The 12,264-nt window shown below is 44.1% G+C and overlaps 1 pseudogene; it reads right to left on the bottom strand.

Annotated features, from left to right (window-relative positions):
- Window positions 1-1,481: 1,481 nt before the first annotated feature.
- Window positions 1,482-2,102, bottom strand: LOC114074760 (annotated as a pseudogene).
- Window positions 2,103-12,264: the final 10,162 nt, after the last annotated feature.

Genomic DNA, 12,264 nt, shown 5'->3' with positions numbered 1-12,264 from the left:
TTTGTACAAAAGTATCCTCTTTAAGCTTCCGTAATCATATGGTTATCAATCCCGACTTTTTTACTGCTTATTGCATTCTTTTACTCTTAGGCTCACTAAGCTCATTCATGTGGATCAGACCATGACAGACTCACCACGCACCTACACCTCTACTCCTTTATCTCTCATCAAGGTACCAACTTTTCAATATTGCAACTAGTGCCCTCACTTAAAAAAATATCCTCCTTTATCACACAGTGATTTTAAATTTGAGTATAAGGATCATTATTCAACACTCACGACTTCACACCTAGTTGGTACTTGTGGCCATAGGCTTGCCATTATTTTCACTTCTTAGGTTCACCATATTAGACTCTTAGGATCACGATAGGACTTTCTTGGCTTGTAACAAAGGCTCTGGGTAAGGTTTGATACATATGGGTACATTTTAGTGACTTGTTTCCCTCCTTGACATTACGGCTAAGCGTTCTTTCTCCTTTTGTGGAAATGACTCTAACTTCTTTTTTCTTAAACACTCTTTTTCTCTTTTATTTATTTATTTTTTTAATTTTATAATGGCTTTGACTGAGTGACTTCACTTATTCACTGTTTCTTTTCTTTTTATACATTAATATTTTCATCCTAATTTTTGGGACATCACTCATAATAGCCACCTTCAGCTTAAGGCTTTGCCATGAGTCGAGGTACACAATACTCAATGTTTGTTCAGGGCCAAGACGAGGTCAGTTTCTGCATTAGCCACCCTCAATTTATTCTTTTGGCCTAAGTTGAGGTGCACATGTCCAAGGAGGGACCATGGCCAACACATTATTCCAAGGAAACATGATTTGGGGTAGAAAAGAAAGGTATATTGTAAGCTCACACTATTTGGATCAAAAAGTTATCAATTTCATTTGGTTCTTTTATTTAGGGTAAATATTAGCTAATTTGAACAAGGGACTATGATCCTTTCCTAAATGTCTAACACAAATTTCTTTTTACAGGAATAACCGGGCAAGTTCTAGCGAGGTACCAACAGTGGAACACTCAACTTTCCTCACACTCTCTTGACACCTCATTACCTCATCAGATTATCAGACACCTAGTTCAAGTGTTAGACTGAGGGTCATGCAGTGGTGCATCTCTATGTCATGCTTAGAGCCAACACATTCAACATTCATTAGGCCTAATCATGAAATCATTCTCTTTATAACGGAATATCATTCATATTTAGCCATCATGCTTTAGATTTCACATTCATACTTTTTACAAGATACTACACATGCTGGTTCAATAGAAAAATAATTAATCTCTCGGGGGAAAGAACACAGGCAAGAAAACCTGTAAGTGAGGATCGTGAGTTTGGATACTCAGACTTCACCCTAGCAATCACTTTCGATTTACCCCACCCCAACAAAAAAACATGAAATTTTCCCCAATGCATAAGAAATATAAAGATAGGGTGGTAGGTGAAGCACACCTGAGGCGCATAGCACCGAAGATCAACAATCAGGCGAGTCCGGTTTCCTAAAACCTGCTCCCTCAGTATTAGGGCCACCATCAGTGGTGCCCAGAACAATATTTGCACCCTCAGTGGTGCTCCTCTCAACAACCTCCAATCTGGAGCTAAACGCCCCATCAGCTAACTCACGAACCCTAATCTACCGCGCCTCCTCATCAATCAGTGAGTCTCTCCTCGCAGCCTCCATATCTGTCCGCTCCTTCTTGCTAGCCCGAGCATCCTCATTCTCACTGGTGCGGCTGGAATGGTGCCTCTTTGCACGCTCATGTGGAGGAGGCAGCGGTGCAGTAATGGTAGTGAATAATGCAGCAAGCACTGTATCCTCTGCAAGCTCTGCAGGTGAGGCCTTAGGCTTGGGTACCCGCACATCTAGTATAGCATCAACATCAGCCTGCAGACTTGCCATAGACGCCTGAAGAGTCGTCAAATCAATGGTGGGGGTTGGGCGTGCTAGGACTCTCAACTCAAAAGCATCGAGACGCTGGTGGACCGCCTGAATCCTCCTCTCTGTATGCTGAGCTACCTTCTTCTTAATCCGATCTTCAGCCTCGGCAATGGACTTTTGCATCCAATGCTGGATATGATGCAACAAGGTAGCCATCTGGGCCTCTAACTTCTGGACCCTAGCAATCGGGACCAATGCTACTGCAGGTGGGGTAGACTAGGAGGAACTAGGCGCCCTACTCATGCCAGGGGCTGAATCGACCGGGGTAGCATCAGTATGTTCCGAAGTGGCATGATCAGCCCCTTGGGCTTGCTCTATTGTATCTGCCAAGTTCTCACCTAGCAGCTGCACATCTACTCTGGGCCCTCTCTGTGGTACCGCCTCATTGGCCTCATCCCGAATGAGACCGATATTTACTGTCCCTGTAGGAGTACGGAGGACATCTATGTTCCAAATGGGCACTCCAGCATTCCTGCACAGCTGAAAAATCATGCAGGCAAATGAGTAAGTTGTAGAGGATTTAAAAGCCCTCTCATGGATGACGGAGATCAATAATCTCGCAAAATCAATCTCGAACCCGGCGACCATAGCTGCTACCAATACCGCTCTATCCCAAGTAAGTATATTATCTGCAGATGTGGGGGATAGGCAGTGGCGGACCAAAATCCAGATGAACTTGGATGCAAACGTGAGGATGGACTTCTTAATAAGGCCTCTGGGTCCATCACCCAGTCTTCTCCCTCACCGTCTATGGATATCTGTTGGGCAGTCCATCTCTTGGTGGACTCTCTCAGATCTCTGTCCCGCTAAAAATAGCCATTCTTGACCACGTCCTACCTATTGTTTAACTCTGGGGTTAGGGGGACCCTCCCAGCATCAGTGACCTCACCATATAAGAAGCGGCGAATGGCAGTAAAAGAAATATCCACCAGCAGCCTCAAACCCGAACATCTGTGAGATGGTGCCTGTTTAGCGGGGTTAGACCGACTGTCCAAAGAATCCCGGAGAGTCGCTACAGAAGAGGCATAATACTCTCGCACCATCTCTTTGCTGTAAGGTCCCACACTCTTAGCCATCCACTCGAGCTCGTGGCGGGTGAATAAGTCATGTATCACAGAGAAGGTCCGTAGGTTACCTGTCAGAACCCGCCGCTCAATTGTCAAAGTACGAGTCATCACCCCCATTTCATTCAGCGACTTGGCATCCGTGTAAATCTTGTATTGGCCATCTACGCACCACCGGCTGGGATGATCAGCAACCGGCGCAGAGACCTCAAACTAGGGTGCCGTAATAGACTCTGAACTCTAGGACTCATCAGGTGAGGCATTGCGGGCAGGCACAGTTGGGGGAGTGGCTCCCTGTGATCCGAAACCAGAGGCAGTGGCCTAATTTGACCCTGTAGAGTGGGCCGACTTAAAACGAGATGCCTCCTCGAAGCCAGATGCTCCCTCAGAACCCAAGGCAGACCCAAACGATGTTTCGGACAGGTGACTACGTCGGGCGCCACCTTCTTGGGAATGCTTTGAATAACTTTAGCCCGTGGTGTCGGGGTTTGGGTGTCTGGGGGCACATATTCTTTGTTGCTCTCATCATCGGACGAGCCAATCAGGTATCGGGATGGTGCCGCAGACTTGAACCGTCCCATGGAATAGATAATATCCGGTTTGGGTGCCATTAGTACCTAAAAAGAGAGTTGTTAGTTTCATTGTATATACAAACAGTAGAAGTAAAACAAAATCGAGAAAAAAGGACATATGTTAGTACAGAACTGCAGACTCAGAAGACGGGCACCACCGACGGCCTGTCGATGAAACGAAGGTCCGTCGATTGTGTCCGTCGATGGACACTTAGCAAATTTCAAAAATCATCTTTTCTCAGATTTTTCAGTCACAAAGAAAAGTTTCAGACCGAAATGATGGACGTGAAGTACGACCCATTGATCAATCGATGGCCCGTAGTCCACTTCCGTTGTTGGACACTTAGAATAATTTTTTGAAAATCTCACAAAGCAAAGTTTCAGACAAAAACAATGGACGTGCAGAACGGCTCGTCGATCAATCGATGGAACGTAGTTTACTTCCGTCGTTCAACAGTTAGCAGTTTTCAAGGTGAACCATTGGCGGACCCCATTGACGGTCCATTGATCAACCGACGCTCCGTAGACAGGGTCTCGTTCTGTTGGTTTGACACAGGATGTGGGGCTTGGTTTTTACTCCACAGATGAGAACTTTCAAGCAAAAATAGTACACCTAACATGAAATATCAAGAAAAATACTAATTCTTCATTCCTAGGGCTTCGATTTTTCTAATTTCAACCATGAATTCTAAGATATTAACAAGCCCTAAGTCGGAAAAATAACAAGCAACTAGACTGTACACAAATTCCACCCCCAACTCATTTACTTTCTATCATTCTAAGGAACATGGAACTCAATTTTTAACAAGTTTATTCATGCAATTATGTACCTATGTCAAGACCCACATACCAATTAATCGTTTCCATAAGCAAATGAACAAGAGTTCATTTAACAAAGAAGAATGAAATACCTGAGAGTTGTAGTGGAGTGAAGTGAGTGTGTGATCTTGCAACGCCAACCTAAGTGCCCACCTTCAAAAACCGACCGGAGAAACTACGGAAAAGGAGGAGAACTGGGGGACTGGGGTTTTGGGATTTCTCAGAGTTTGGAAGAAGTGGAAATCTGAAAAAATGGGAGCATGTGATAATGGGAGTTAATGGGGGTTAAGAGAATGAGGGAGGGAAACAGTTGGGGTGGGGAATTTAAAAAGGTATGGGAAGGTAACTGAAAGGGTATTTTTTTGTATATAGTCGGTCGGGTTGGGTCGAGTCATGGGTTTTAGTGAACTGACGGTACCCCGTCGACGGTTCGTAAGTGTATTGACGGTCCTTCAATGGGTCCGTCGTTTGTGACTTAACTTAAGTAACACTGTAAAACATACTTGGGATCTACCGACACCATCGACAGTCCATTGGTGAAACGACATCCCACGATTGGTCCGTCGATCTGTGCACCAAACCAATTTCTACGGAATTTTTGTGCCATGGTCCCTGCACATGAAACCCATTAAGCCATTCTTTTTGTGTTTTCTAGAAACTTTTTAGACACAGACCCTAAACTATTCTCTAGACAATAGACTAAAAACTATAAAAGAAAATTTGACATGACATTAAGTAAATCACAATGAAACAAAAGAAAGCAACTATTCCTACAAACAAAAGAAAAACCTATTGTTGGCTAGAGGATACATATTGGGTTGCCTCCCAAGAAGCATTTGATTTAATGTCGCGGCACGATGCAAGACCCTTGATTACTCAAACTTCATCAAGGTGATATGCACCCTCATTGTTTTCCAACTCAACCGCTCTATGTGGGAACACTTTAGTGATCGGGAAAGGACTAGTCCATTTGGACTTGAGTTTGCAAGGAAATAAGCGCAACCTAGAGTTAAACAAAAGTATCAAATCCCCAACTACAGATTCGTGCTTCTCAATCTTTTGGTCATGGTACTTTTTGATCTTCTATTTGTAGAGGGCTGAGCTTTCTTATGCTTTTAGGCGAAACTCATCAAGCTCATTCAACCCATTAAGTCTCTATTCCACTACTTCATTCCAATCCATCTTCAGTTTCTTCATCACCCACATGGCCTTATGTTCTGAATCAACCGGCAAGTGACAAGCCTTCCCATATGGTATGGAGACATACTTATGGGAGTCTTGTGTGTTGTCCATAATCCCAAAGATCATCATCAAGCCTCCAAGATCAATCTGTTCTATTAGCATTTACCATTTTCGACACGATCTGCTTGATTTCTCTGTTGGACTCCTCAACTTGCCCACTAGTTTGTGGATCGTACGGAGTGTCTACATTGTGGCGAACCCCATATTTCTCTAATAACCCTTTGAACAACTTGTTGCAAAAGTGGGATCCCCCATCACTGATAATGGACCTAGTTTTGCCAAATCTGGAAAATATGTTCTTTTTCAAGAACGCGGTGACACTCTTCCCTTCATTGTTGGCAAGTGCTATGGCTTCTACCCATTTTGACACATAATCCACCACCACAAGAATATATTTCTGATACGCTCAAACTTACTTCTCAAATAAGATGTAAAGCGGTCATATCAAGTAAAGAACCCAGCTAATGAGGTTTGGATCGTTCCCACGAGGAAAATAGTTCAGACTTAACTTCAATATATTATTACTATTGTTTAGTCAATTATTTCCTTAGAAAACAAAGACAATAAATGGGGGGTTTTTTATTTCTAAATGAGTAAAATAACTAACTAAATTAAAGTAGATACCTAACAGATTCAAATGTTGGAGCTTAATCAATTAATAAAAGTAACTAGGGTTTATGTGTTCCCCACAGGTTCTTAACTCGATAATTCTAACTATAACAATTCTTTCCTAGTATATTGCATGCAAAGTGATAAGTTATGTATTTCTAAATCCTTGGTCCGGCATCTAGAAAATTTCACTCCACACCTTGGTCCGGCTACGTGTGTTTCTATACTAACCCTTACATATACCTCATATTAAGCATTGTATCCGATATTTGACTAAGTTATTACCTCGTACCAATCAATACTAGCCTATTAGATAGTATACACTAAATCTATGTTGATAATTGTTTTTCCTATTATCTACCTCCTTGGTCCGGCAAGTAGCATTAAGGCGAGTTCTAACATTGGCCATCCGTTAAAAAGACTTCTAAGCGAAAGAATTATCAATACATGCAAGACACTATTCTAGAATTGTTATTTTAGTTAGATTTTATCTTAGTATTCACCCATGGTTCCCACAACCCTAGTTATGGAGTTTAGTTACCCATAGTCATAATCTCAATATTCATATATATAATATAAGAATTCATGCACTTACTTCAATGAGAAAGAATAAAATCCAAAAATTTACTTGATTAAGAGAAAGAATAAAATCCAAAAATTTACTTGATTAATCGACCAAATCACCAACAATCAACTCCAGAGAAAAGTGTAACAATCTGAAGTCTAATATCCAAAATAATCTACTAACAAAGAATCTACCATGAAAGTATTTAATAACCAAGAGTCTAACAACCAAAGTCTAACCCCAAAAATGAGGTTTTTTACAACTATTTATAAAAAAACAAAAACCTAATAAAAGAAGGACTATAATTGTTGAAAATCTGTCAAAACGCGGCTGGGTCGACAGACCTAGTGAAGGGTCGTCGTGGTCACGACGGGCCGTCATGGACTCCGTCGTCCCATACTCTGCAAATTCTTCTGCTTCTCTTTTCATTACCCTCGACGGCAGGTATGACGGATCGTCATAGGCACAACGGTCCGTCGAGGGTCTCCGTTCCATAACACTTAAACTCTTGGAATTTGGGTACTAGGACTACATATCTGACCATCACGACGAACCAGCAGGATGGATCGTCATGGCTACGACGGTCCGTCATGCACTTCGTAACCCCACACTTGGTCCGACTTCCCCATCTTCCTTCAGCAGCTTCACTACGATGCCACCTACGGACCGTTATAGGCACGAAGGACCGTCACAAGCTCCGTAGGTGGTAACTTTTCCGCATTTTCTTGCTCAAAAACTTCTGCGTTCATCTTTAGACAGATTTCCTGCAAATAAAGAGAAACTTACATAAAAATCAATACACAAAGGCTTTTGGACACACTAAACTTAAGAAAAAAGCATTAAAAATACCGTGAAACCACGGTATATCATTACCCTCAACTTAAATTCGTTGTTTGTCCTCAAGCGACGCACTATGACTCACTACAAAATCTTTGTACAATAGTATCCATGTTTTATCTTTCGCAATCATTTGGCTATCAATCCCGATCAGTCTCATCATATTTATGCATGTTATCACTATTAGGCTTGAATTATGTGGAATCAGACCATGACACCGACTCACCACACACTGACACCTATCCTCTTCAATTCCTCACCGAGGTGCTAATATTTTCGGTATTGCAACTAGTGTCCTCACTTCAAAGCAACATCCTCATTTTTCACACGATGATTTCAGTTTGAGTATAAGGATTACTTTTCAACACTCACTCTCAGAACAAATTCACAACTCATTCTTACATATTGCCATAAGCTTGCCCTTATTTTCACTGCTTTAAGTTCACTATACAACTCTTAGGATCACGATAGGACTTTCTTAGCTTGTAACATAGGCTCAGTGTCAGGTAGGGTATATTTAGGTATAGTTTAGTGACTTTTTTCCCTCCTTGACATATCAGCTAAACATACCACTTTTTATCATTTATTTTGCCCAATTTCTCATATGCTTTCACTTTGCTATTTTTCCTTCTTTCTTCATTTGTGTGTAAGTGACTCTCTTCTTTTCTTGCTTGTATTTATTGTATTATTTTATTATTATTTCACTTTTCTTTCAACTGATTTTTGATTCGCTTTACTTTTGTTCTTTCTCTCTCTTTGTTCTTTCAACCCTACTCTCTAAAGCATTCCTCATAGTAGCCACCCTCAACTCATGGGTTTGCCATGAGTCGAAGTACGCAATACCCAAAGTTGGGTCAGGGCATAAAAAAGTTGTTTACTGCATTAGCCACCCTCAACTTGCTTTTGGCATAAGCTGAGGTGCACCTGTCCAAGGAGGGACCAGGGCCAACACATTATTCTCAGAAAAGATCAGTTGGGGTGAAAAATAAAGGTCTAGTTTAAGCTCAAATCATTTGGATCAAAGAAGGATTAATTTCGTTTGTTTTTTTTATTTAGGCTAAAAATGGGCTATATTGAACAAGGGCCTATGATCCTTTCCTAATTGTCTAATACAACTTACTTTTAGCAGGACTAACCAGGCAAGTTCTAGCTCAGTACAAATAGTGGACTATTCAAATCTTCCTCACACTCACTTGACATCTCATTACTCTACCAGATTATCAGACACCTAGTTCGAATTTTAGACTTAAGGTCATGCAGTGGTGTATCTCTATGTCATGCTTAGAGCCACACATTTATCAATTACTAAGCCTTTTCATGCATCATTTTCATTTCATCAAGATATCATTTTATCCATCATGCTTCAGAGTTAAACTATGTACACAAGATATAGACATGCCGGTTCAACAATAAAAATAATCAGTCTCTTGGGGAAAAAGAACACAGGCAAGAAAACCCCAAAAGAGGATAGTTAATTGGGCTACTAAGAATTCATGTAGCACTCACTTTCCATTTACCCCACCCCCAAGAAAAAGACATGCAATTGTCCCCAATGCATAAACAATTGAAATACGAGAGTGGTAGGTGAAGCAAACCTAGGGCGCAAAGCACCGACGATCAGCAAGCTGGTGGGTCCGGTTCCCCGGAACCCACTACCTCTGTAGTCTGGACACCCTCAGTAGTGTCCTTATCAGCAAAAACACCAACAGCAGTGCCTCCTGTAATCGCCACATCTCTGGAGCTAGATGCCCCAGCAGCTGACTCTACAACCCTCATCCGACGCACCTGCTCATCAGCAAGCGAGGCTCTCCTCGCAACCTCCATCTCTCGGTGCTTCTTCTTCCATGATATAGGCTCATCCTCCTCTCGACCCTTATGCCTCTTGGAATGCTCACAAGGAAGAGGTGGTGGAATCTCAGAAGTGGCGAAGAAGGCGGCCATCACTGTGTCCTTAGTAGGCTCTGTAGAAGATGCCTCAGACTCAGGCACCCTAGCCTCTAGGATCATATCAATGTTTCCTCAAAGACTCTCGACCGCAGCCTGAAGAGTCGACACATCCACCTGAGGGGGCCGGTCTAGCACCCGCAACTCAAAAGCGTCCAAGCTTTGATGAACCTCAGCGATCTTTCGCTCTGTGTGCTGGACCATTCTCCGCTCCAAGCGCTCTTCTGCCTCAGCAATAGACCTCTGCATCTAAGGCTGGATGTGATGCAGAAGTGTAGCCATCTCAGCTTCTAGTTTCTGGACCCTAGCAAGAGGGACCAGAGCGGGGAAAGGGGATGAGCGAGAGGAGCTCGAGGCAGTGCTACTACTCGGGATAGAGTCGACCAGAGTAGTGTCAGTGGTTTCAGAAGCAGCCTGCGTAGCCGTGCTAGCTTGTGCTACCGTATCAGCCAGATTGTCACCAAGTGGAGGCAAATCTTGACGGGGCCCTCTGCGTGGAGACGACTCATTGGCCTCATCCCTGATGAGGTCGATATCAGCAGTGCCAATTGGAGTCTTGAGCTGATCAACGTGCCAGATGGGCGCACCTGCGGACCTGCATAAAGAAAATATCATGCACGGAAAAGGGTAAGTAGTTGTGACCTTAAAAGCCCTCTTGTGCATGACTGCTTGTATAAGCCAAGAAAAGTCCACCTCAAACCCGGCTATCATCGCCGCCATCAGAACTGCACGATCCCATGTGACTATATTATCAGCGGCTGTGGGGAAACGGCACTGGCGGACAATCAACCATAACAACTTAGCCGTGAAGGTCAGGTAAGCCTTCTTGATGGCTGCCTTTGGCTCGGTTACCCAGTCGGCACCCTCTCCATCAACAGACAGGTGCAGGGCCATCCACCTCTTGGTGGTCTCTCTTAGCGATGGCTCATGCAAGAATTGGCCATCTTTGACAATTTGCCACCGGTAGTCAAACTCGGCGGTGAGAGGGGTCTGTTTGGCATCTACATCCTCGCCGTATAGATACAAGCGGATGGCAGGCAGGGAGATATAAACATGAATGCCCCGTACTCGGACATGCTTAAGTGGGGCTTGTTTGGCGGGGGCAGCCCGCCTATCAATCTGTGATCTGAGAGTAGCCACGTAAGAGGCGTAGCACTCTCGGACCAACTCTTCACTATAACGGCCCAAAGAACACGCTGTCCACTCAAGTCGGTGTCTGGTGAAGAGGTTGTGGATCTATAGCATGGTAGGGAGACTTCCCGTAAGGACCCGCCTCTCCAGCGTACGGGTCCGTGTCATGACTCCTTTATCATTCAGAAACTTTGCATCTGAATAAACTTGATATTGCCCATCGACACATCACCGGTTGGGCTGGTCGACAACCGGGGTGAGAGAACGAGTTGGTGTGCCGGGAGTGGATTCAGAAGTATCAGCCTCATCAGATGAGGCAGACTATGCAGCTGTGGCTGGTGCAGGGACTTCAGAAGACCCGGAGGCTTCCTCCGACCACGAAACTCCTAAGGATCCAGACGCTTCTTCTTCATGAGTAGCTGACCCAGAAGGTGCGCCGGTCAGTCTGTGCTCCTCATCAGACTGGGAGGCAGTGACTACGCCGGACACTACCTTTTTGGGTGTAGCTCTGGTAGCACGTGCAACTCGTGATGGAGTGGCAGTGCCTGGGGGCACGTACTCGGGGTCACACTCATCATCAGAGCCAATGACCAGGCGGGCAGACGGGGCGACAGACTTTGATCGCCCATGTGCGTAAACTTGATCTTGTTTTGGTGCCATAATAGATAGTACCTTTAAATCAATATTAGTAAGAGAAGGAGCAAACATGACGAGCAAAATGAAACAAAATAAATATAAGAGCTAAGCTGTAATGACTTTTCTGCGGTAATAGTAAAACACGATGGACCAGGTGACGGTTCTTCGTGAGTACGACGGACCGTCATGGGGTCCGTCATGTCTTACTTCAACTATGTTGATATAGAGACCCATGAAGGAAAGTCTCTGACAAGTATGACGGATAAGCATGACAAACCATCGTGACAATGACGGTTCGTCGTCGATGTCCGTTGTAGAGACCCTGAGGAGAGGGGTCTCCGACCGTCACGATGGTTGTGCAGGACGGACCGTCGAGGGTGTGACGGTCCGTCGTAGATGTCCGTCAGAGGACACTTAGAAAAAGTGGGAGCCCCTTAGGAATAGGGTCTCTTACAACCAGAACGGTTGTGCAGGACGGACTGTCAAGGGTATGACGGTCCGTCGTAGATATCTGTAAGAGGACACTTAGAAAAAGTGGGAGCCCCTTAGGAATAGGGTCTCTTACAACCAGAACGGTTGTGCAGGACGGACTGTCAAGGGTATGACGGTCCGTCGTAGATATCTGTAAGAGGACACTTAGAAAAAGTGGGAGCCCCTTAGGAATAGGGTCTCTTACAACCAGAACGGTTGTGCAGGACGGACTGTCAAGGGTATGACGGTCCGTCGTAGATATCTGTAAGAGGACACTTAGAAAAAGTGGGAGCCCCTTAGGAATAGGGTCTCTTACAACCAGAACGGTTGTGCAGGACGGACTGTCAAGGGTATGACGGTCCGTCGTAGATATCTGTAAGAGGACACTTAGAAAAAGTGGGAGCCCCTTAGGAATAGGGTCTCTTACA

This window comes from Solanum pennellii, chromosome 11 (assembly GCF_001406875.1).
Source record: "Solanum pennellii chromosome 11, SPENNV200".
NCBI classification, from domain to species: domain Eukaryota; kingdom Viridiplantae; phylum Streptophyta; class Magnoliopsida; order Solanales; family Solanaceae; genus Solanum; species Solanum pennellii.
This window is presented reverse-complemented; position numbering and strand designations above follow the sequence as displayed.